We start from the raw sequence: 24,917 nt of genomic DNA, 5'->3' as shown, positions 1-24,917 counted from the left end.
CAAAAGCCCCCACACTACATGTTAACATTTGCTGCATTCCAGTCCTGATAAATGCATAATGGAGTCTGCCAAGAAATGTTATGCTTCAATCAGTATTCCTTTAAACTGAAGTTAAACAAGATCCAATTTGTAACTTTTTCCCATTTAATCACACTGCATTTCAGCATAAATATAGGAAGTTCTGAACAAAAACATGCTGGAGAAAAAAGTTATTCAATTACTAAAATGTGGACACTGGGACCACTTTTGGGGCCAGGGAAGGCTGTACAGATGGGATGGCCGTCACTTAAACGGGAGAGACACTCCAGTCCTTGCAGAAAGGGTAAATAAGAGTAATGGGGTTAGATTTAAACTAGTTGGGGGATGTAGGTGGGGAAAATCCGCACTAGATTAACAAGTGTGAGAAAAAGACCAGCAAGACAGGATGGGGATAGTTACCCAAATAAGAGTTCTGTACACAAATGCACATAGCATAAGGAATGAAACAAGTGAGTTCAAAGCACAAAAATTCAGCTTAAAGGGTATGATGTAGTAGCCATTACAGAGACCTGGCTACAAGATGGGAATATTCCAGGGTATAGGATCTTTAGAAAGGACAGGGAAATTTAAAGAGAATGAGGAGTGGCAATATTGATAAAAAGACAATTGCAGCAATGGAAAGAAAGGGTTTCAATTAGGGGTGATCAGGCAGTGAACACACTATGGGTAGAATTAAGGAACAGCAAAGGACACAAGACTCTGGTAGGAGTTGTATAAATGCTGTATAAATGGAAGTTGTTGTTGAGTTGTCTACAGACCTCTTGATCGTAGTGATTTAGTAGGCAGTGGGGGAGATGGGGTGGTGGGATGTATAACTATGGAGATCAGGGAAGCATGCAGCAAAAACAATGTGGTTATAATGGGAGATGTTACATTTTCACAGAGGAGAAACAGAACTACTTTACAGTTCAAGTAGTAAAGACAAAGGCCGCGATTTTACGAACCTCGGCAGGTCCGTGGCGGGAGACGGAATTTCCCTTCATTGGGCTTGTTAAGCCCTGCCACGTGTTTCCCGGCCAATTAGAGGAAGCAGGTCTGGTGACATCATTTGATGACGCATCATCAGCCGGTTTCCTTAAAGGGACCATGGCCAACTTTCTTTTGACATTTGTGCTGTCAGTGTTCTACAGCATTGAGGTGCTGCAAACACTGACAAGCACTGCACAGAAGTGCACAGCTGCACCCAGGTTCTCCCATGACTCCCTCCATATGCTTATGGAGGGAGTCACAGCACACAGGGAGGTTCTCTTCCCTTCCCATGGGCAGAGACCTCCCCAGGAGATCAACACAGCCTGGTTGCACATTGCAGAGGAGGGCATAAGCAGGGGTGTGGTCAGGAGGACCTGGGTGCAGTGCCGCAAACGTTTCAATTATCTCAGTAGATCATGAAACATTAGTACAAAGCCGCGCTCAACCTCATCCTGCTGTGCCTCTCATCACATCCCCATCACTCTGCCTTCCCTACCTTACTCCTGCACATTCTTACTCTCACCAACTTACCTTGCACCTCCACCCATCCCTCTCTATCTACATTATCACTTCCCCATCTCACTAGCCACCCCTCACACTCACCTTCATCCTAGTGCAATCATACCAACTAACAACACACAAGGGTAGGCACTTGGGTGTTTTATGCAATGTTCATGTAAAGTTTCTGTTCATCTGGTGTCAAACATTGAAATCTTTATTTTCAACACTTTGCATTCTTGGACAGATTTGTGTGCACCTTTGGAAGTGGCTTAGACAGTTGCAGTGAATGGTGAGACATAACGGTACCCCCCGCAATGGTGATGAGTGTGAAAGGAATGGCCTGGGCATTGTAGGGATGCTTTATGGTGTTGGTGTGGGGTGGTGCCAACCTGGCGCATCAAGTGAAGCAAATCTGGCCATGGTGAGGCCATCCCTGGCCTCCCAGGCAGCAATGTGCTCGGGTGCTGATGCCCTCTGTCCTGTGCAGCATCAGTTGATTACGGAGAAGGTTGGTGTTATTGTTGGTGCTGCTGGTGTGTGTGGTGCTGCTGGTGCTGGGGCTGATCGTGGTGGGATTCTGAGGACCAAGGTGAGACAGTATAAAGGGCACTCATGCTGATGGAATAGATGGCAAGTGAAGTAGAGATGACAGAAGAGATCTGTCAATGATGAGAGAGGTAATGAGGTCAGACTGGATGGAGACTTGTGTAAAGACTTGGCAGCATGGTGAATCTGTTGTGCAAATGCAGCGAGGAAGAGTTTGTGGCTGAGGGAAGATATCTCTGTAAGGTGGGAGCTTTTACTGTACATATGAAGCTGTCAACTCAACAGCTGATTCAATGGCCACTGAACTCCTGTCTCAGCTTGACAGACATGGTCCACTACCAGCGTGGACCCTGTGCGCGAGCTGTGAAATGCAGAAGATGAGCTGAAATTCATTCTTAAGTGGCTCTAAAGAAGCCACAAATTACCTGAATTGGGCCCCCGCTGTGAACCCACCACTGTGTGTCGGGTCTGCTCAGCGCTGACAGACCCGATATCGGGGAAAGGCGTGTGGCTGAGGAAAAAAAACACTTTCCCACCCGATCCGCCACCGATCGCCACTGACCCCCGCAAAATCCAGCCCAATGAATTTCTAGAAAGTTTTCAGGACAGTTTTCCAGAACAATCTTAAAGTTAGAGCTAGGCCTTTCAGGAGTGAAATCAGGAAGCACTTTTTCACACTAAGGGTAGTGGAAATCTGGAACTCTCTCCCCAAATGGCTGTGGGTACTGGGTCAACTAGAATTTTCAAGACGGAGACCGACAGATTGTTATTAGGTAAGGGTATCGAGGGATACGGACCAAAGGCAGGTACGGAGTTGAGGTACAGATCAACCATGGTCTAATTGAATGACGGAACAGGCTCGAGGGGTTGAATGACCTACTGCTATTCTTAAATGTTCCTATGTAGAACCACCAAGGGAATAAGCCACATAACATTTAGTGATGAGTAACATTCCAGATTTAGTTTACTATTTGACAGTAAAGGAACAGCTAGGGAACAGAGACCATAATATGATTGAATTTGATATTAGATTTGAGGAGGAGGAAGGGAGGGTCACAAACCAGTGTTCTAAATTTAAATAAGGCAAACATCGAAGGGATGAGAAATGAATTGAGTCCAGTAAACTGGGCTGAACTATTGGTGGTTAAACCTACAAGCAGTGGGAAGTATTCAAAGGATTTGGTACAATACAAAACCAGTACATACTCCTAAAAAAGCAAAGGGTTCCACTTGTGTAGTTAAGCATGGTCAACAAATGAGTAAGAGACAGTAGCAAGCTAAAAGAAAAGCCTTGCACAACTGCAAGGAAAAGTGAAAATCCAGCAGACTGGCAGAGCTATAAAAAGCAACAAAGGGTGCAAAACAAAAAATTAGGGCAAAAAGGAAATATGAAAAATAACTTGCACGCGATATCAAAGTTAACAGCAAAAGCAAATATATTAAGAGAAAGAGAGTGGTATAAAGGAATGTGAGCCCATTAAAAACAGATGAGACTATAACAGGCAATAAGGAACTGTCAGACCTGTTAAATGAGAACTTTGTATCCATTTTTACAGTCGAGAAAGAAAACAAAACACCAGCCATAGAAGGGAACCTAAAATAACTCAAGGGGAGGGAACTTAGTGGATTTAACATAATTTTTAAAAATGGTAATGGACAAAATAATGGAAATAAAGATCGACAAATCTCCAGGACCTGATGGTTTCCACCCCAGGGTATTAAAAGAAATAGGGGAGGAAATTGCAGATGCATTAGTCATAATTTTCCTAAGCTTTCCAGAGTCAGGAATTGTACCTATTGTTTGAAAACGGCATCATATAAATTCAAATCAAAGAGTGAATTCTCTATACCGCAACTCTTACGTGAGGTACGGCACTGATCAGATATGGACTAAAGCTTCATTGAAATTGCAAGCAATGTTTTAACCCAGCCTCAGAACTGAAACCCCTACTGCAATAGTGCAATTTGTCCATTCTCCATACCAGCTCCCCTGAGGATTACTGTTTTAAACACCAATTAGTGACCTTTGCCCATTAGAAATTGCATAGGAACAGGAGTACACCATTCAGCCCCTCGAGCCTGTTCCGCCATTCAAATAGATGATGGCTGATCTGTATCTTAACTCCATCTAACCACCTTGGTTCCGTATCTCTTACTACCCTTGCCTAACAAAAATCTATCAATCTCAGTTTTGAAATGGTTGATTGACATCCCCCCCAGCCTCAACAGCTTTTTGGGGGAGAGAGTTCCAGATTTCCACTACCCTGTGTGTGAAGAAGTGCTTCCTGACATCACCCCTGAATGGCCTGGCTCTAATTTTAGAATTATGCCCCCTTGTTCTGGACTCCCCCCACCAGAGGAAATAGTTTCTCTACCGTACCAGCTCCTTTAATCATCTTAAACATCTCAATTAGATCATTTCTTAACCTACTATACTCAAGGGAATATAAGCCTAGTCTATGCAACCTGTCCTCATAATTTAACCCTTTTAGCCCACTATCATTCTGGTGAATAGGTACTGCATCCCCTCCAAGGCCATTATATCCTTCTTGTGGTGCGATGCATAGACAGCCTCAATTGTGCACTCTGGACTCTTGCAGACTTGAGGCATTTATCCCATGTGTGCGATCTGGATTTTCTGCTGGGACTGAAATGTGCAACGCAGCCTCGCAATTCCAACTTTAGCTAGATCCTTGGGCTTGGCTGAAAGCATAACAGTTGGCTGCTCCAATTTCAGCTACGTTATGACAATGGCTAACAGAGACACTCAGTGAAGATCCTATGCTCAGAGGTGGCCCTGTAAAACTTCCAATAGCTTGACGCAAACTTTGTAAAACAAGATCAACAACAATTTGCATTCATATAGTGCCTTTAACATAGCAAAACGCCCCAAGGCACTTTACAGACACATAATCGGACAAAAATGGACGTGAGACAAAGGAGAAGGTAATTGGATGGGTGACCAAAAGCTTAGCCAAAGAGGTGGGGTTTAAAGAGGGTAAAGAAGGAGAAGAGGGAAGTGAAGATGTGGAGGGCTCTAGGGAGGTAATTCCATAGCACGGGGCTGAGACAGCTGAAGGCACGGACACCAACGGTGGGGCAAATGGATGAGAAGATGCACAAAAATCCAGAGTCAGAGGAATGGAGAGTTCAGGAGGGGGGGTTAATGTCGGAGTGCAGGAGGTTAGATATAGGGACGGGAAAGGCCATGAAGGGAGCTAAGCATAATGCCAATTTTAAATTTGGGGTATTCAGGGATTGGGAGCCAATGAAGGTCAATGAGGACAGTGGTGATGGGTGAGGTAGACTTGGTGCAGGATAGGATATAGGGAGCAGAGTTTTGGATGAGCTGAAGTTTAGAGAATGACGACTGGGAGGTTATCCAAGAGAGCACTGAAATAGTCAAGTCTGGAGATGACAAAGTCATAGAGAAGGGTTTCAGCAGAATATGGGCTGAGGCAGGGCAGAGGTGGACGATGTCAGCCATGGCCCAGTTGGTAGCACTCTCGCCTGAATCAGAGGGTTGTGGGTTCAAATCCCACTCCAAAGACTTTGTGAAGGGGAGGGGGTGGATGGTCCAGTGTTCCAAACTTAATCTTTGTTGTTAAACCCAAGACAAAACTTGGTTAAATACCAAATTCAATTGCAAGCATTTAAATCCTCTCTTTCTGCAGCCCTGCTATTTACAAAAGATTATTTTACCAGCATAAAAGTGGGAATTGAAAGTTCTGTGATTGTGCCTTCATTTTGCCAATGTAGTAAGTTCCTGATCTCCAATGGACTGCCAAGTACAATACTAAGCAGAAGTGAGGTAATTCCCAAGAGGAAAGAAAGGGAGGGGCAGACAGATTCAGATTACTCATCTACAAGAAAGTCATTAGTCCAGTCATGACCCTCCTAGCAGCCAGTTATGGAGCAGCATTAGCAGAGCCCTGTTTAGGTCACCTGCTTGCCATCTAGACGAGGGCAGCTATTGATTAATTGAGTGGTTTAACAACATTTGTTCTCAAAGTTAAGCAGTACCTTGTGAATAAAGTCTTCTACTTCATTCTGCAAGTTCAACCATTTTAATTATACGGTCAGTCACCAGTCTGTAAGCGCGCATCCGAGGACTTCAGGGTCATTGGCCAGTTCCTTCTGTTGATTAAAAAAAACCCCCAACATTTTAAAAAAGTGGATTAATGTCACAAGTATCAGTGCCAGAAAAAACCCAATTATAATGCAGTAGGTCGAGAGAAAGCCAAACTACATTTGTGGAATAGTCAGGTTGGAAATACATCGGCCTAGAAATTCATTGTAGCCACTTTTGGGGCGGTAAAGTCGGGCGGCCGCTAAAGTTTGCGCCCGGCGCAAAATCGAGGCCACTTCTCCGATATTCATTAGCTTCGCCCTAAGAGTTTGCTCGAGCGCTAAAACTGGCGCTGCACGCCTCTCTTTAGGCGCTAAGCCGGAGGTGCTGAGCGAGAGCGCCGAGGCCGGGCGCAGCGCAGGTGCGGCCATCTCGTGATTGACAGCAGACACCCTGGCACCGGCCAGCTCTTAAGGGGGAAGGGTCGACTTGGTCTGCTGCCACGCCCTGGATAGTGGAGCCCTCCAGCTAGGCCTGAACACTGCTGCTGGACCCAAATAGCGCCTGAAGCCATGCAGAAGGCCCGTGAACGAGCGCAGCGCTTCTCAGAGCGTGATCTGAGTGTGCTGGTTGGTGCTGTGGAGAAGAGGCGCCATATTTTGTACCCGGACAATGGCAGGAAGGCGCCGGGCCGTGTCTACCGGAGAGCCTGGAGGCATGTCGCCAGCAAGGTGTCAGCCAACAGCGAGGTCCCCAGGAGCGGTGTCCAATGCCGCAAAAAGTTTAATGACCTCACTCGGATTGTCAGGGTGAGTACCCTTTCCAGTGTCCTCCTCATCCTTGCATGTGCACCTCACATTATGGGCAAAGGGACCTGAAAGCCCTAATGGCCAGCCCTCATGCAGCAGCTATGGGACAGGCATGAACATCAATTGCACATTCTGCACTTAACACACTGGCCAAGCTAGTCCACCATGGGAGGCAGTGCACACAAGATCAGGGCTACACACTGGCCAGGCTATTCCACCATGGGAGGCAGTGCACACAAGATCAGGGCGACACACTGGCCAGGCTATTCCACCATGGGAGGCAGTGCACACAAGATCAGGGCTACACACTGTACTTAGAGGCCGTCCTTTCTCTTGCAGGCCAAGCTGGCCAATAATAAGAAGAGCCGGACTGCGACCGGGGAGGCCGACCCCAGATCCAGCCGCTCACCGAGCTGCAACATCGCGTGGAGCGCATCATGGGTGGCCGGGTGATTGGCCCCGTTGCATGTGGAGAAGCCGACCCTGTTCTGGGCACCAATGGTAAGGACATCACCTTTTGGACCTCTCTCGTCCCACTTGCGCATCAGATCTACATCCTTTGCCACTGTCCGACCAATGCGCTGAATGCCACCACTCATGCATCCCTCGCTGACGCCCTCTCCTCACTCTAAAGCTACTCTTGTGCCTTCCTGCTTTCAGATGGTGAGGAGGAGGTCCCTGAACTTGCCAGTGACAGCCCCTCAGAAGAGGAGGAGGAGGAGGAGGAGGAGCAAGAGGAAGGCAGCCCATCAGGGGAACCCTCAGCCGCGGCAACCCATGCCAATGTAGGGGACACGTCTTCCCTGGAGGGGAGCGTGGCGGAAGTGTCGGAGGGGAGGGGAGCTCATGGGACCTGCGGCCTGCAGAAACGCGGGAGGGGGGTGGAAGCTCAGCGGCCTTCTCCCCAGAGGGGGGAAGGGTCGGAGGGGAGTCCAATTGCTGGGCCCAGCGGCGTCCAGCAACGCAGGAAGGGTCGGCCAGCTCAGCGGCCTTCTCCCCAGAGGGAGAGTCCGGCCTCCAGTCCGGAGATGGTCTTCGCCGAGGAGATGGGATGCCTCGAGGACTTGTCCGCGGACTCGGAGCGCCGGCACACGGAGCTCATGGGGGTAGTGGCACGGTTGCCTGAGGCCATCGAGTCCCTCTCTCGGAGTGTGACCGGCGTCGGGGCCTCACAGGCCATCAGTTTGGCGGAATTCGGGGCAGAGCAGGCAGCGAGTCGGGCGGCATTCGGGGCAGCTCAGGCAGCGAGTGGGCAGCTGATCAGTGGTGCCGTGCAGTCACTGGGTGCTCTGATGAGGTCACTGAACAGGGCAACACGGGCACTCACTGCTGCCACACTCGCTGTGTCAGCCAGGCATCGCCAGGGCACCCAGCGCGCTGCAGCAGCACAGCGGTCTGTCCCTCGGCAGATTGGTGCGCATGCTGCAGTGCTGGCCCGGGCGAGTGCCAGTGTCTCAGGCGACCAGCGAGCGCCTGCCATCCGCCAGCTTGCCCCCATTCCTCCAGCCGCCACTGCCACTCCCCCAGTGGAGCTGCCAGGAGCTGCTGCAGCGACTGATGCTGGCCAGCCACAGCTGCAGCATGCAACAGCCGCCCGCTCGACGGCCAGACCTCGACTAGGCCGACCCCCAAGGGCATCTGCCGTCACGACATGTGCCCCTCAGGAGCCTGCCCCCAGCCTTGCAGCAGCCAATGGCCTTACTTTGAGGAGGAGCAGCAGGGCGGGCAGGGCCCACACAAAGATGGCCAAGGCATCGCCCTAGCGGGCCAAAAAGTCGAATGTGTGGCCAGTTGTGTTTGTTTTTTGAGGCCGAGAATTGGATGTTTGTTTTTTGAGGCCGAGAATTGGATGTTTGTTTTTTGAAGGCCGAGGATGTGATGTTTGTTTTTTACGAAGGCCGAGGATGACGGCCATTTTAGTTGCACTGTTTTGTTAATCCTCTCCAGGTTGTGGGAGCGAGTAATGTGTTTGAGTGTTTTTTGGGGGTTTCGTCTGTTTTTGGTTTTCATGTAGGAGGGGCCCTGAGTTTGTACAATAAAGCATTTTATTTATTAACATTGTCCATGTTTGATCTTTGAAGTGTTTGTTGCCTTAACCGGCTGAGGGCTTGCGGAGCGGCTGCAATCATGTTCTTTCATTGGCACAAGCCATTCCCTGACAGGGGGCCTAGAAGTGACGTTCAATAAGCCGCCGACGGGCGGCCCTTGGACCTTCTGCCTCCCTCCTGGGCTGGTACTCCTCGTCCTCCTGCTCCTCCTCCTGAGGTGGTGGTCCAACGTGAGGTGGCAGTGCCCGAGTCCTGCGGATAGCCAGGTTGTGCAGCATGCAGCAAACGACAACGAATTGGGAGACTCGCTCCTGCGAATACTGGAGGGCTCCCCCGGAGCGATCGAGACAGCGGAACCATTGCTTGAGGACGCCGATTGTTTGTTCTATGATGTTCCTAGTCGCTTGATGGCTCTCGTTGTATGCCTCTTCAGCAGGGGTCGTGGGCGCGCGGAGCGGGGTCATGAGCCAGGTACACAAAGGATAGCCTTTGTCTCCGATAAGCCATCCTCTTGGGTGAGGCTGTGCCTGGAACATGTCAGCCACAGTTGTCTGTCGCAGGATAAAGGCATCGTGGCTGCTGCCTGGAAAGCGGGCATTGACAGCTAGGATGCACTGCCTGTGGTCACACACCAGCTGTACGTTGAGGGAATGGTAGCCCTTCCGGTTGCGGTAATCCTCGGCATGCTCCAGAGGTGCCCGCAAAGCCACATGCATACAGTCAATGGCGCCCTGCACCATGGGGAAGCCCGCTATTCTTGCAAATCCCACTGCACGCTGCTGCTGTTTGTCCAGGGTCATGGGGAAGGAGATGAATTGATGTCTTCTTCTGAAAAGGGCATCGGTCACCTGGCGGATGCAGCAATGCACGGCGAACTGGGAGATGTTAGCGATGTCCCCAGCAGCGAATTGGAAGGAGCCGGTGGCATAGAAGTTGAGAGCCACCGTCACCTTCACTGCCACCGACAGAGACGTCCTGCGCATCAGCTGTGGCTGTAGATCTCTGTGAAGCAGCTGGCAGATGTCTGCAACCACCTCCCTTCTGAATCGCAGCCTCCTAACACACTTCGCGGCAGACATGGTCAGATAGGAGGACTGCTGGCGGTATACCCTGGGTGGGTAAGGCCTCAGTTGGCGACGCCTGTTGCCCCCTCTGCGTCTAGTCAGGGCTGCCACTCTCTCACGGCGTCTGTAAGCCCTTCTGGCATAAGGCTGAAAGTCAGCGTTGGCACCCAATACAGCCCCCATTATATGCTGGCAAACACTGAGCTCTCAATGAAGGCAAAGATAATTGCTAAGCTCTGGCCTGAGCCAAAAATACCTGTCCTAGTGTTGGGCCAAAGCAGTAAGCTCTCCTCCTTGGCCTCTCTCCAAAAAACCGTTGCACAAGAGTGAATGCTGCAAAATGGCTGGCCTTTATAGTGCAGGGTAAGTGCCCTTTAATTAGCGCTCCCCGTGGCCCGCCTCGGCAGTGTACCGTTCCACTTCACAGTCGTTAGGGCCGCCCGGCGCACAATGGGCCGGCGCGAGTGAAGTTCCGGTTCGGGTCGCACAAAGGGCGTTGCACTAGGAAATGACGTCATGATCTGCGCGCGCAGCAGGGCGCGCGCTAAGACTGTGCGCCGGCGCTAAATGTGTACTGAAGTTGGGGCGAGGCGCAGATCGCGCTGCGCCCGGGCGCTAAGCGCCTAGCGCTCGATATCTACTCCTCCTAAGGCGCTAACGGCTGGCGCGCCCAACTGAATTTCTAGGCCATCATATTTTATTGAAGCAAAAGGTGCAATTTCACAGACTAGATTCCAGCAACTGAAACCTCCTTAGTATTTTGAGCCATAATTTCAACACCCAAACCTTACAATTCGCTGTGTTTAAAAAATATATCTTTTGGTCTGAACTATTTCACTAAATTCCCAGAGCACCAGTATTGAGTCTTGCACATCAAACTCAATTTATTTTCTTGTATTTTATTCCATCTGCACAACTCTGAACTTTAAAGCACAGAATCAAGTTGTAAGGTACCGATAACTCTTCACAGTCCTGTTTATCCTTAAGGAATGCCTTTGGTGGCTGCAGTAAAAACTCTCAATCTTAATATTCTACTAAATTAGAAACAAACTCATTGATTCTCAGCTTGTGTCTCTACCTAGTCTCTGTTGTTTGACACGTTTCTTTTGGTTGGTTTCTCCGCCTCTCTCTGCCTCCTCTCTTTTCCTTCTGATATTCAGAGTTCCTGCTGCCCCAAATATTGTCAGAAGCAACAACAACAACAACTTGTATTTATATAGCGCCTTTAATGTAGTAAAACATCCCAAGGTGCTTCACAGGAGTGTTATAAGACAAAAAAATTGACACCGATCCACATAAGAAGAAATTAGGGCAGGTGACCAAAAGCTTGGTCAAAGTAGTAGGTTTTAAGGAGCATCTTAAAGGAGGAAAGTGAGGTAAAGAGGCGGAGAGGTTTAGGGAGGGAATTCCAGAGCTTAGGGCCTAGGCAACAGAAGGCACGGCCACCGATGGTTGAGCGATTATAATCAGGGATGCTCAAGTGGGCAGAATTTGAGGAGCGCAGATATCTCGGGGGAGTTGTGGGGCTGAAGGAGATTATAGAGATAGGGAGGGGCGAGGCCATGGAGGGATTTGAAAACAAGGATGAGAATTTTGAAATTGAGGTGTCGTTTAACCAGGAGCCAATGGAGGTCAGCAAGCACAGGGGTGATGGGTGAACGGGACTTGGTGCGAGTTAGGACACGGGCAGACGAGTTTTGGATGACCTCAAGTAATAGAAATCCCAATTAGCATTTGGCTCAAAATTTTCAAATCAGTAATTGAACCAATTGCGCTCTATGGCAGTGAGGTATGGGGACCACTAACACAACAAGAATTTGGAAAATGGGACAAACACCCAATTGAGATCCTACATGCAGAATTCTGTAAAAGTATCCTCCGGACTTAAAGGAAAACAGTAAACAATGCATGCAGGGCGGAACTAGGCCACTATCCATTAATAATCACTATCCAAAAAAGAGCCACCAAATTTTGGAATCACCTACAAATGAGCAACCCCCAATGCTATCACTATGACGCCCTGAAATGCCAAGAGCTGACCATAAAGAAGAATACCCTCAGTCAACTAGTCCTGGGGCTCAGTGAAGTAACTACTAACAATACTAACAATAACCAGCCCCAGGACAGTGACAGGGTAACACAAAGAATTCGACCCAACACAATCGTCGCTAAGCAAAAGGAAAAATATCTGACATATTGGGCAGAAACAACAAAAACCCAAAGCAAACTCAATTGCTACTTGGCCCTAAACAGACAATACAACATAGCTGATTACCTGACCATGGTAAAGGATAACAAACTGAGAAGAACCTTGACAAGGTACAGACTTAGCGAACATAGCCTAGCGATCGAAAAAGGCAGACACAGGCAGACCAGGCTGCCAAGAGAAGACAGGATATGCTCTCACTGCAGTCAGGGAGTAGTGGAGACAGAGATGCACTTCCTCACAGCCTGTGGAAAATATCAGGGCATCAGGGAGAATTTCTACCAAAAATTCTCACAAATATGCCCTGAATTCAGAAATCTGAATGACAACCAAAAACTCCCATTCCTACTGGGGGAGGAGAGAAGCTGTGTAACACTGGCGGCACACTATGTTACAGCTTGCCATGAACAGAGGGACAACCAGTAAACTAAGAAAAGAGTATATATAAACAATGCGAATGTATATTTATACACTCAGGGATATACCTGTTTATACACTGTATGAATAGAACTGCGTTTATGTGTTCAACCATAAATGTATTTTGATGCTTTGGCAACATAAGATGTACCTTATCATGCCAATAAAGCGATTTGAATTTGAATTTGAATTTGAACGTGGGAGGCCAACCAGGAGTGCGTTGGAATAGTCAAGTCTAGAGGTAACAATGGCATGGATGAGGGTTTCAGTAGCAGATGGGCTGAGGCAAGGGCAGAGACGGGCAATGTTACGGAGGTGTAAATAGGCGGTCTTAGTTATGCCATGGATATGTGGGCGGAAGCTCATTTCAGGGTCAAATATGACACCAAGGTTGCAAACAGTCTGGTTCAGCCTCAGAGAGTTGGCAGTCAGAGGGATGGAGTCAGTGTCTAGGGAACAGAGATTGTAGCGGGGACCGAAGACAATGGCTTCGGTCTTCCCAATATTTAATTGGAGAAAATTTCTGCTCATCCAGAACTGGATGTCGGACAAGCAGTCTGTCAATTTAGAGACCGTGGAGGGGTCGAGTGAAGTGGTAGTGAGGTAGAGCTGGGTGTCATCAGCGTACATGTGGAAACTGACGCTGTGTTTTTGGATGATGTCGCCAAGGGGCAGCATGTAGATGAGAAATAGGAGGGGGCCAAGGATAGATCCTTGGGGGACACCAGAGGTAACGATGTGGGAGCGGGGAGAGAAGCAGTTGCAGGTGGTTCTCTGGCTATGATTAGATAGATAAGAATGGAACCAGGCGAGTGCAGTCCCTCCCAGCTGGACGACAGTGGAGAGGCGTTGGAGAAAGATAGAGTGATCAACCGTGTCGAAGGCTGCAGACAGGTCGAGAAGGACGAGGAGGGATAGTTTACCTTCATCACAGTCACAAAGGATGTCATTCGTGACTTTGATGAGAGCCGTTTCGGTACTGTGGCAGGTGCGGAAACCAGATTGGAGGGATTCAAACGTGGAGTTGCAGGAAAGATGGGCACGGATTTGGGAGGCGACTGAGAGATAGAAAAGAAAAAGGGGGAGAAAGAATTGGAAATAGAAGTGAACGGCTCGGATCCGAAGCAGCAACATAAGCCTACTGCTAATCTGATTCTCAGCTGTCATTTCAATAGGTTCCATGGCTCCAGAAAGGCCATTAGATCAGTTGCTCAGTTGCTCGCAGGCGTTCTGGAAGTACTACCTTCTATTCGAGAAAGCTCATGAAATGCAGTCATTCCTACGCAGAGGCATTCCTTGTGGCAAACCCAGGCAGTGAAATAACTCACTAAGCATGACAACAATGCTAACAAAGAAATGAAAAGCGACTTAAACCCTTGAACACTAAATCAGTAAATGTTAAAACAACGGACATTAACAGATATAATCTGTTTCAAATTTGTCCCCCACAAACTGTTCAGAGGAGTTTTTGTATTGGATTGAAACATGAAAAACGAACAGGCAAAACAAGGTCCTGGTCGTCACGCATACTGCAATATTTCCTCGCTCATCAGCCCATATCCATCTCCTGAGGATCTCCACTCTGGGTGGCTGAATGCATAAGGTAGGTGGCTGGTAAATTTGCACATCCGATATCAATTTTACGGTACAGCACAACCATCCACCCATTTGATTCCAATTCAATTCACTTCAACAACTTCCTTACGTTAAATCACAAATAACTCAAGTACCCACAAAGCAAAAGCAGTTTGCGCACACATCGAATTCTGCACAATCAGGCAAATATTTCTGCAAGTGAACGGCATATCCCCTCAACCTTTGTTGAAAAAGTGGTAACATTTCAGGTGTGACAATGGGTCTCTATCCAAATATTAACACATCTTTTTTTTTAAACTGGCAGAAATTGTCAGTATTTTCCATCTTTATTTCAAATTTTCAATTTCAGCTCCACCAATTATTTTTCATATTTTTTAACAATTTCAGCTCCACCAATTATTTTTCATATTTTTTAACAGGTCGGCCGATGAATGCATACTAGCTGCTCCCATGGGTTTTAAATAGCTGACAGAGGGGGAGACTCACTGAAGAATTGGGGACTGAATGTGACTCACCCTAAGGATAACTTCTGTTGAATTTGTAACGTTCCTCAGTATTTGGTGAGGTTGCTGATCGAGTGAAATTTAACATGCATGGGGTGACAGTTGGTTAATTAGAAATTGTAATATTTATTCCAACATTACAGTAACGAGTGTAACAATTTTTAATCCATCTGGTACAAGGCACCTGGAGTTCTCTGCACTTCCCTCCAGAACATCTATTCCAATCACAAACAAGACCCTTGCCATCCACAACATTATTGGCTATAGGTTCCACCACTTGCCCTGCCCAAACTGCCACAGTGGTGGTGTGGCCCTCATCAACAAGTCACACCATTATCTCTCTCCTTTTTCCTCTGATACCTTCTCCTCCTTTGAGCATCCTCACCTTGTTCAACCCCGGGCTGCCCCTTCTTTAAAATTGTCATCGTCTACTGCCTCTCAACCTAAGCCTCGCCACCAGTTTCTCCCCAAGATAACCTCCCCCAGCCTCTGCACAGAGTGACTCCTTATCTTCGGTGATTTCAATCTCCTATGAATTCACTACCTGACCTAACCCACGCCCTCCTTACAAACTCCCCTACCCATAGTCACAGATAGCCACTTGACCATGCCAGCCCCTGTGGCATCTTTACTCCAATGGTCTTGATCACTTACACAGTCATCTCGAACAACTTAATTGTATCCATCACCACCCACATCCCCCTACCCCCTTCAAACCCCATTTCCTTCTGTGTCTGTCTCCGGGAACAAAAATTGTCCCCCAATTCTGTACTTTCAAACTCCCAACTGCCTAACCTCTGGCCCTCCATTCACCATGATACCTGTGCAGCTGTCAAGTTGATCGATCACTCAACACACCTCCACCTTTGATGCCCTTGATGTCCCTAATAAAGCATTTATTCTCTCCCATCCCGGTCATAACGCCAGTATGATCGCCCTCTTTGCCTCCTCAAGTCTAAAGGATGCAGCCCTGAACATGTCTAGCACACAACTGGTTTAGCCATCCATCACCAGATTTGTCTGGACCACATCAGTCCCCATCAGGCCTCACTCTCCTTTGCCGAAACCACCCATTACTCGAGGATCATTCTCAAGATAAAATATAACCCCTGACTTTTTTCTTCCATTACCAACCAGCTCCTTAAACTCTTCTCTCCTGTTCCCTCCACCCTGACCTCCAACAAGTGCAAGGTGCTCATGGACTCCTGTCACTAAGATTGAGATCAGTCATTTGACTACCTCTACTGCTTCAACTCCACCCCCCCCCCCCGACTTATTTCCCTTGCCCACTAAGCAAAACCATCCCCCAGGTTCCCCTGTGCTCTAGTGCTGACCCTTGTGTCTCGAGTTTTCTCCCATCTCCTCTTCGCGCTCATCTTGTCCATGAGACCCATATCTTGCTCCCTTGACCACATTCCCACTAAACTAACTATCCAACTTCCCTTCCTGGCCTTTCAAAACTGCCATCACCACCCTCCTCAAAAAAAAAACATTCTTGACCCTCTATCCTTGCAAACTAGCACCCCCCTCCCTCCCTTCCCCCCCCCTCTCCAATCTCCCTTTTCTCTCCAAAGTCCTTGAACGTGTGCTGTTGCCTCCCAAATCCATCTTTCTCGCAACTCCCAACCAGGTTTCAGCCCCTGCCACAGTACCAAAATGGCCCTAACCAGTCACAAATTAGTGTCTTTGTGACTCTGATGCATTACCCCTTCTCGTCCTCCCTGCAGCCATTGACACGGTCAACCACACTATCCTCCTCCGATGCCTCTCTTCCATTGTCCAGCTCAGTGGGACTGCTCGCACGTGGTTACACTCTCAGTTATCCAGACCACTTCCAGCAATGGCTTTTTCTTCCAGCCCTACTACTTCTGGAATCCTCCATGTATCTATCCTTGCAACACTCCTCTTCCTCATCTAAATACTACCCCTTGGCAGCATTGTCATCATCCATATATGCGGTCATCTTCCATATATATGTTGACAACACCCAGCTCTACCGCTCCACAACTTCTCGCAATACCTCCACTGCTGCTATCTTGTCAGACTGTTTGTCCATCACCAGCTTTGGATATGTGGCAATTTCCCCCACGTAAATTTTGGGAGGACCAAAGCTAATGGACCTGAAATTGCGGTCGGAGACTTCTCGCGAGCGAATGCCTCCGATCCGCAAGAAAATTATGGACCTACCTGGTGCCACCGTATCTTCGGACTCTTGCAGTCCTGGGCCTGCAGATGTATGCCTGCGTAAAGGCCCACGTATCCCAAGGACACACACTGTTATCCAGTGTCCCTGCGATCACATGGGCCAGCCCAACCAATCACAAAGGGGGATTCCCATTCTGCTTATGGGGATTCCATTTACGTACGGAATTCCCATAATCTTACTAGAAATGACATAAAAAACACACTTTCACACAACCTAAATAAAAATATCACATGTTTAAAATTAATTTAAAAAATACAATTTAAATTAAACATTTAAAAGAAAAATTTAATTTTTTGAAAAACAAATTTAAACATTTTTAAAGGGTCCAAAAATAACCTAAACTAATTTTAAAGATTTTTGAATGTTTAAATGATTTTAAAACTTTTAATTTAAATATTGATTTTCACCCTTATGCTTCTACCAGGCGTGAGGGTTTGGTGGGCATTCGCTGGGCAGTAGTTGGGCAAACTCTCCGCCAGCAAATGTCCATTTCCCAGGGATGTGGATGATCTGTCGAGCTGAAACTTGACAGATCGCAAGTTCCGGGGTTTCGCGCGAGCGCAGCGCATTCAGAGACCCGGAACTTGCGGGGCACTTACGGCCGCGTTGTGCATATGCGACGGTCACAGGCCCCGGAAAATCCAGGCCATTTGGCTCCCAGCAAAAACTCTGGGTCTCAAGGGAATCAATGCAAAAGGAAAAAAACAATTAAATTGCCAACTCGATAACGAAGCCTCAGGAATTCCATGGGCTGCACGTTTCAAACGATAGAAAGTACAACCCACTGTAAAGCTGTTTCTCCTAACGCACCTCCATGCCCATTTTTTGACCCAACCAATATTAGCTGCACAAAAGCAAAATACTGTGGAGGCTGAAAATCTGAAATAAAAAGGGAAAATGCTGGAAATACTCAGCAGGTCAGGCAGCATCTGTGGAGAGAGAAAGAATCAAAGTTAATGGGGGTGATTTTATCAATGGGGACGTGATGGAGGCGGGACTGCAGCTTGTCGGGTTTTAGTCCCGCCTCCATTGACGTCCGGCCAACCCGCGCTATTTTCCCTTGATTGACCTTGTTAAGCCCGCCCAGTGGGCTTAGCAGGCCAATTAAGGGAAAGCCGGTGACAGAAAACGTCAGTGTGTGACATTTCATCTGTCAAGGTTTTTTGACAGATATAGGCCTAGAAATTCACTGGCCTTAGCGCCGCTTTTGAGGCACTAGAGGGCCTAGCGCCGAAGTTATGGCCAGTTTAGAAATTGACAGGGGCCCTAAATCGGCGTTAGGCCGGTAGCGCTGCGCCGGCACCGATGACGTCATCGGTGTGCGCAGCGTCCCGGTTGCCATGGTAACCCGCCCGAACTCGGAAATTGAGTTGCGGCCGCCTCGCCCGTGGCAGCCGCAAGCAACGTTCTGGCAGAGGTGCCTTACAGAACTTTGCGCCGGCGCATTAAAGGCCCCGCGGCGGCCGGCCGCTTTCCCGCCGGCCGCCTGGCCGCAGCTCCCTCCCCGGACTTCCCCCCCCCCCCCCCCCGAAACAGAAGCAAGCCCGGCACTTGTCCGAGGTGCCGGGCTCATTTTTAAAAAGATTATCACGGGCCACGGCCGGGTGCAGGCAGCTCCTCCTTAACGGAAGGAGGAGGCCTGCACTTCCCGAGCCTGCCGCACCGCAGCGGGCGCCGCAGCGCCGGAATAGCGCCGCAATGCGGCGCCAGTTTTGAGGCGCTGAGACCCCTCAGTAGCGCCGGCAGCCGTTTGGGCGTGGCGCTACTGAATTTTTGGCGCGCGCAGGGGGACTTAGCGCCGGCACTAACTTCCGGCGCTAAAGCCCTCGCTGCGCCAAAACCGAATTTCTAGGCCATATTGTCAGTGTTTGACAGCTCTGTGAAGCTGTCACACTGACAATCTGTCTTCTAAGGTGAGTCCTTTACTCAAGGCTCACTTAGAAAGCTTTCCAAAGCAGAAGGCTGCTGTATCTGAGAACGCAGCGGCCATTCTGCTTTCTCTGCCGCTGAGATGAGGCAGCTCCGCAGCCTAAAGAGACAAAGCCTGGAGGCAGAAGCAGAGGTAAGTCATCTTATTAAAACAGATTAGACTCACCTCACACACTTACCTCTCCACACTTGCACTCATCACTCACCTGCACACCGGATATTTCAGCCCCTCCGACCCCCGCAGACCCACGGCTCGCCTCGCTGACCCTGGCGAGGTTCAGAGCCGTCGGGAAGCCCACACTTTAGGGCTCAAAATAGGGATTAGCCAAAAAACTGCCCGTTAACTACCTGTTAACAGGCAGTTAATTGGCACTAATCTCCCTCCCACCTCGAGGAGACGGGACCTGGCACTGGTTGGGTACCCGCCTCCTGGGAAAATGGCACGGAGACGGGACTCGGCGCGGGTCGGGTACCCGCCTCCTGGGAAGATGGCACAGAGGCGGGTTGGGGGCGGGATGGGTAACCCCTCCCAGATTCTGCCATTTTCCCGGCAGTCCCGCCTCCCCAGGGCTGGCAAAATCGCCCCCATGGTTTCAGGTCGATGACCTTTTGTCAGAATTGACCTGAAACATTAACTCTGTTTCTCTCTCCACAGATGCTGCCTGACCTGCTGAGTATTTCCAGCATTTTCAGTTTTAATTTCAAACATTAGCAGTAATTTGAATATGAAGAATTCCGGCATAATTTGTCCTTTTAAACTAAGTTACAGCCAAGCATTCTCAGTTCCTGCCTTTCGTTGGCACTCCAGCATATTTCAGGAGCAAGAAAGAAATCAAATCTTAATAAAGACATTTGTTACATTTTGCTAAGCATGCTGTCACACTGTACCTATTTTTTGTTGGTATATAAATACAAGTTGTTGTTGTTGTGTTTATGAAAAATATTTAGCACTGTAGGTGTATTCTCACTGAAAGAAGTGGAAAAAAGGTTGGTGCAACATAATCTATGAATGCGACAGACCATGAACGGCTGCAAATTCATGACCAACATTCCCAATCTTGATCGTGCTGTTGCGGGGGTTAAACAACTCCTGGGCACTTATCCACACACAAAAAAATAGAAAAGTCGACTCCCTACAGATCACCCTTGTGCACTGCTCACTAACAGATTAAATGGTCTTTTATCTCATTGTTGTTTGTGAGATCCTGCTGTTCACAAAAGATGCTGCAGGGTTTACCAACATAACAGCCACTATACTTAAGAAGCGATTCACTGAACGTGAAGCATAGCGAGAGGTTTGAGAGATACGATAAGACAGACAATTTAAAAGCAAGCAAGCCTCTTTTGGCTACAGTTCAGCATTGGTCCAGACCTGGGACCGGCTTCCTCCCTATCCACTCTGCTGGGAAACTGCACAGGATCCAGTTAAGCAAGGGTAAAAATAAAAAAATACAAACTTGAGTGGTCCAAACGGCATTTGGTGCAAATGTGAGTGAAGTCCAAAGCAGAAGCTGCAATTTGATGAAAAGTTAATCATGGTATTACAGTTGGTGATTTATTGACTTATCACCTGAAAATGTACGATTAGCAAGTAGAAGTACATAGCTTCCTGCAATCCATTTGATCAGTCCTTTCATTTCAGCTTAAAACATAGGTGAAAAAACACTCGCTAGCCATATCACAATGACCTGTCTGAGCAAGCACTCTAAGGCAGTAAACCAACACAAATTCTAGACGTGGAGAGCACTTTGTACACAGTCCACACAACATCCTGTCCTGACTGTAGTCTCATGTCTACACCTTACCTGGCAGTTAGCCAACAAGAGACCCTGAGAAAAGCACAACAAAATACAACAGACAGTTCCCATGACTCCAGAGCCTAATAAAGCAGAAATACTTAATTACTCTATGGGAAAAATCAGCTCACACAGGGCACAATACCAAGATATTTTAAAACAAGAACAAATAAAGTGATCTTAACCGAGACACCCATTACCTGCACTGGCTGACTATTAATCTGGTGTCTGTGGCGGAGACCACATAGGGACAATAACACAATGTATAGCCAATGCTGTTATATGTACCTAAAAACACAATTCACTATGTATAGCAATGTTGTGATATGTACATGCTGGGTTGGGTTATCGGTGCAGGGTCCCTTTAAGAGCGTCGGTAGCGTGATGACGTCATAGCCCCTGCACGGGGCTGAGCCCTTCAGCCCTCGTGGAGAGTGATTAAAGACACGTTTTGTTTTGGCTTAAACAAAAGTCTCTGCCTGTTGTTTTCTACCGATCCCAACATGTCCACCAATAATCTGATGACATTGGTGGTAAGGATGAACTCTGAACTAAACCTGGTGCTAAGCATTTTCACATTACTGAAAAATAAATAAACCAATTGCAGGTTTTCCATAAGTCTGTTCTTTCTCTTGATTGCCTGTTCCCTCTTTTCCCCAACCCCTCATAAGAAATAAGTTGCATTCATACAGCACAGCTCATATCCTCAGGAGGTCCCAAAATGCTTCACAGTCCATGAATTACTTTTGAAGTGTAATCACTACTGTTGGGTAGGCAAACACAGCAGCTAATTAGCATGCAGCAAGATCCTGCAAATAAAAGAAAGGCAGACTTACATTTATATAGCACCTTTCACAACCTTAGGACAGCCCATGGAATACTTTTGAAGTGTAGTCACTGTTGTAATGTAAGAAACACGGCAGCCAATTTGGGCACAGCGAGGTCCCACAAACAGCAAAGTGATAATGACCAGATAATCTGATTTGAAATAAGGGATAAATATTGACTTGGACACCAGGGAGAACTCCCCTGTTCTGCTTCAAAATAGTGCCGTGGGGTCTTTTACTTCCACCTGAGGGGGCAGACGGGGCCTCAGTTTAATGTCTCATCTGAAAGATGGCATCTCCGACAGTGCAGCACTCCCTCAGTCCCGGAAGGTAGCAGGGCAGGTAGATAAGGTGGTTAAGAAGGCATATGGGATACTTTCCTTTATTAGCCGAGGCATAGAATATAAGAGCAGAGAGGTTATGCTTGAACTGTATAAAACACTAGTTAGGCCACAGCTAGAATACTGCGTGCAGTTCTGGTCACCACATTACAGGAAGGATGTGATTGCACTAGAGAGGGTGCAGAAGAGATTTATGAGGATGTTGCCAGGACTGGAGAATTTTAGCTATGAGGAAAGATTGGATAGGCTGGGATTGTTTTCTTTGAAACAGAGGAGGCTGAGGGGAGACTTAATTGAGGTGTATAAAATTATGAGGGGCCTAGATAGAGTGAATAGGAAGGATCTATTTCCCTTAACAGAGAGGTCAATAACCAGGGGTCATAGATTTTAAGTAATTGTAGAAGGATTAGAGGGGAGTTGAGAAATGTTTTCACCCAGAGGGCGGTGGGGGTCTGGAACACACTGCCTGAAAGGGTGGTGCTGGAAAGTGGGATTAGGCTGGATAGCTCCTTTTCAACCGGCGTAGACACGATGGGCCGAATGGCCTTCTTCTGTGCCATAAGTTTCTATGATTCAGCACTGCACTGGAGTGTCGGCCTGGATTATGGGCTCAAGTCTCTGGAGTGGGACTTGAATCCGCACCCTTCTGACTCAGAGGCGAGAGTGCTACCCACTAAGTCACGGCTGACACCTGTTTGGTGGTGTTGGTTGGGGGATGAATGTTGGTCAGAACATTAGACGACTCCCTGATCTCCATTTTAAAATACTGCCATAGGATCAACCACAACAGGCAAATTATGGCACCTCCAAAAATGCCGTACTCCCTCAGTTTTGCAATATCAGCCTAAATTGTGCTCTCGTTCTGGAATGGGGCTCAAACCCACAACTTTCTGCCTCAGAGGCAAGAGTACTACCACTTAGCCCAACAGCGTCAGCACTCAGCCACGCTTGGCAATAGTGTTGCCACTAACGCGTTTTTGTTATTGTGGCAATAGTGCTCCAGCACCAGTCTGGGCTGCTATTTACTCCAGATTCAAACTAGAATCTAATCCCCAAGAAGCGCAAGTCCTGCAACATGGAAGTGGATGGGAGAAATAGTTTTAAATGCTGCGATAGCAACACAGTCAACAAATACATAGTACAGGTCTGTTTGAGTGACCCTCTGATGGGTTCAATGGCCTTGTACTTCACAATAGCCCTATGTTTGTACCAGTGACGGCACTATGTGGCAATAAATGAAATCTACCATAATTACATTACATCCACACAGAATAAGATGTGGGTGGACTGTTAAGGCAGGTTCCTTTGCAGCAGTTTCAAGATAATTATACCACAAATGATAAAGATTACACATATGATGGAAGACCAGACATCTCCTTTGCAGTGATTCAACATTCCCAAACTGAAACCCATCTCAGTTTTCAGTACAAGTGCACTTTTGAGCTTTGTGCCCCAGACAGAGGGCAATATACCCCTAAAAGGGTCACACCTCCCCTCGGTAATCAGATTGTTTCCTGCTGTTTATGCCTCTCACTTTCACCTGGAATTCAAAGAAGTGGTTCATGTTTTGATTTTACTGCAGGGATCAAGTTGCTTAGCATAATATGAAAATAAGCCCCAAGCAAGGGAATGGGCTTTTTCACAATGGCAAAAGAGGAACAAAAAGACAGTCTCTTGTACTAGCAAGACAATCCATCTCCAGTCCTACCACGTTATATTCTGTCCAGGTGTTCTCTCTACCGTTCTTCCCTGCCCCCTTTTCCAGTTCTCGCTCTGTGCCCCTGTCTGCAAGATCAGAACGTGGATTAACTTTATACCTTTCACTATTACTCACAAGCTATAAAGTTTTAATAGTCATCCAATTCTTCTTCCCAATATTTAAACAGGTCACCGTTCAACAAGCTGCCTGTGAGTGTCCTGTAAAGTTTCAACATACGTGATTGGTATGTAAAGGTTTGCTTAGTTATCAATAAGATAAGACAATCTCACTAACTCCCTCTTCACCCACCAATACCAGCAAAATACCCAGGGAGAGTAACACCCGATACTTGCAATGGGCACTTACTGTAAAAGTCAGCTGACTGCCAGCAGTTTGCAATGTATAATTACGGCATAAGAGCAGAGTTCCACCTTCATTACTCTCCGAGGAAATTTGTGTGTAACTGATTAATGCCGGTCTGATGATGTAACATTGGTTGGGGCGAATTTCCTCAATCGTTTGCACCGATTGCAAGATACGTTTGCTGTAATCCTCTGCCGCTCCATCCCCCCATGCATAAGGCCAGCTTGCAGGAGTTTCCTGCATTTATGAAAATAATGTGCTGCCATAGATTTATGCCCAAAGAGTTAGGCATGGCTGAAGTCATCCTGATATTGGCATAACTGTTATAAATCTCATCATCATAAAGAAACTACTCATGAAATAATGCTGGATGGCCAGCTGGTGGCGCCATCCAAGGAGTATAAATACTCGGGCGTGGGCCCAGCTTGCTCAGGGACATTTTGTAAGTCAGGAACTAGTGAAGTACAACTAGACCTCCATGTTCTGAAACATTGATTAAAGCCTTGCTTTATTCTCAAACCAAGTGCGTAGTGAGTTTTATTACGTCAATTTAATCAACTTGATATCGACTCCACGCTTTGAGTGATTTCGGGAACAGCCAGCTACAACTCGAACCATAGAAGGGAACTCAGACAAGTAATTGATCCATCATGGAGAAACTACTCAGACCCGCCCGTCTCGACCTGGAGCCGAATTCACTTACAGCTGCTAAGGTATGGAAACACTGGTATCATACCTTTAGCAACTTCCTTGAGGAGTGTGGTGAGAATGTTCCTAATAAGTTACGAATGCTTGCTAATTATGTATCCCCTCATATGTTTGATTATATTGAAGACTGTGTAGACTATGACACCGCTATCCAAATACTACAGCAGCTATATGTCAAGTCCCCAAACGAAATTTTTGCTCGGCATCTACTGGCCACAACTCGACAACAACCCGGGGAATCACTTGACGAATTCCTTCAGAAACTTCGCAGGCTCAGCAAG

At 47.6% G+C, this 24,917-nt stretch overlaps 1 long non-coding RNA gene across 3 annotated transcripts in view; it reads right to left on the bottom strand.

The window, feature by feature from the left end:
* The window catches only part of LOC147104282 (uncharacterized), an 85,883-nt gene that overhangs the window by 18,628 nt on the left and 42,338 nt on the right, over window positions 1-24,917 (bottom strand). For all 3 annotated transcript variants that reach the window (XR_015072298.1, XR_015072300.1, XR_015072299.1), the window contains one exon: window positions 6,079-6,192. This is a non-coding gene — a long non-coding RNA (uncharacterized LOC147104282). The remainder of the gene's footprint in view (window positions 1-6,078; window positions 6,193-24,917) is intronic.

Source organism: Somniosus microcephalus, chromosome 19 (genome assembly GCF_052327205.1).
Source record: "Somniosus microcephalus isolate GS21.2 chromosome 19, FLI_Smic_1.0, whole genome shotgun sequence".
NCBI lineage: Eukaryota > Metazoa > Chordata > Chondrichthyes > Squaliformes > Somniosidae > Somniosus > Somniosus microcephalus.
This window is presented reverse-complemented; position numbering and strand designations above follow the sequence as displayed.